Source organism: Octodon degus, unplaced genomic scaffold (genome assembly GCF_000260255.1).
Source record: "Octodon degus isolate 3935 unplaced genomic scaffold, OctDeg1.0 scaffold00001, whole genome shotgun sequence".
NCBI lineage: Eukaryota > Metazoa > Chordata > Mammalia > Rodentia > Octodontidae > Octodon > Octodon degus.
The window spans coordinates 9,676,025-9,677,895 of NW_004524577.1; positions in this window are offsets into that span (position 1 = coordinate 9,676,025).

Sequence of the window (1,871 nt, forward strand, 5' to 3'; positions counted from 1 at the left end):
GCCTGCCCCGGCCTCAGGACTGCTCCTCCATGGACAGCAGCGCCGCCTTCTCCTGCCGCTCCTTTCCTTGGTGAGACAGGGTCCCCCTGCAAAGCCCAGGCAGCCTAGACTTCTTGATCCTCCTGCCTCAGTCTTCCAGGCAGTGGGACAGCAGGCCCAGCTAGGACTTTCTCTATTGAGATTGACTCTCCATCGTTAACTGTCTTTACCTCCTTTTTAAAACTTTTTTTTTTTTTTTTTTTTTTGTGGCACTGACCTTGCGCTTACCAGGCAGGCACTTATTCTACTGAACTATCTCCCCAGCCCTTATTTTTAAAATTTTGAGAAAACAAAGATCTCAATAAATTGCCCAGGTAGGGCTGGAATTTGTGATCCTTTTGCTTCAGTGTATTTTTTTTTTTTTTAAATTAATGTACTTAGTACAGGGACTATAGGGTCTACACAGATCAAACTCCTAGTAATCCTTCTTGTTTTTCAGCCTACCAAGTGCTGGGATTACGGGCGGGAACCACCACAATCTGTCTCATCTGCCACCTCAGTGGGCTCTAGGGGCGGGGCAGCAGCAGGCGGGGGATCAAACTCTGGCCCTACCTGCTCTTTTTTATTTCAATCCATTATTTATTTACTTGGTACAGGGTCTTGCTATACAGCTGGGACTCAGTGATCCTCCTGTCTCAGCCTCCCCCGTGCTGGGATTACAGGTTGTGCACCACCACACCTAGTCTTAGTGGCCAGCACAACATGTGGTACTGATACAGGGAGAAAAACTGATCTTGGGTGGGTTTCCTCCAAACAATATAGGGAACCTCCAAATGACATAGGGAAAAACAATCTCCAGACCTGACCTGCAGGGGTTCGTGTTCTCTACAACCGAAGAATGAATTTTAGGAGCAAATGGAGGTTATGAGCAGAATATATTTATTGAGGGAAAGGAAGCTCCTGTCCAAGAGGGACAGGAGGGGGCCCAAGCAGATAGTTCCCCGGGAAGCTGTCTCTTCTAGGGACTTTTATAGAGGAAAACCATGTGGTGAGGCAGGTCTAAGGTGGAGGAGAAGACATGGCAACTGCTTAGGTGGGCATGAGGTGGGGCAAAACTCTGGTCAACCAATGAGATTACAAGCACCATTGCTTAGGTAAAATTGATTAAATCCAGTATCAAATGGGGAAGCGAGTCACGTAGCAAGGGGGCATGAATACATGAATATGGGACAGGGTCTCTTCTTGTTGGGGTTGGGCTAGTGACCCATTTGGGCTCTTTCAAGTTGATTAATACTATTTAGGATATCAATCCCTGATGCCCATCCCTAGGGAAGTATGTAGCTGTGTTTCCTCTTTTGTCTTAGTCTTGAGATGTGACCCATATGGGAGTGTCTGTCTCTTCCATGTTGCAAGGTCACCTTGTCTTCCATCTTGTCTCCTTGAGGGTCTGGCCCTGTCCGACTGCCTGTAATATTTCTATCTAACTCGGCTGCCTACAACGTTACTGGGGATCAAACCCTGGTCCTTGGCAGCCTACCAGTTAGCTCAGTTGTTTAACAGCCTGCTCATGCAAATGCAGTCAGACGCAGGCTACCTCTGCTCGATCCGGAGCTCCACCTGCATTGCCAGACCCGCCCTTAAGGCAGCCTGAGCCAGCCAAGAAAAATCATCCAAACCCTGGTCCTTGCGCTTGCCAGGCAGGTGCTTAGATCGCCAAGCTGTCTCCCCAGCCCTGCTTCAGCTTCTAAACAGGTTGGGATTACAGTCATGCAGCACTGCAGCCAGCTTTAGTTCTAAAAATTAGTATCTTGGACCAGGGTTATAGCTCAGCGGCATAAGCGCCTGCCTGGCAAGCACAAGATCCAGAGTTCAATCCCTGGTTAAAAAAAGGC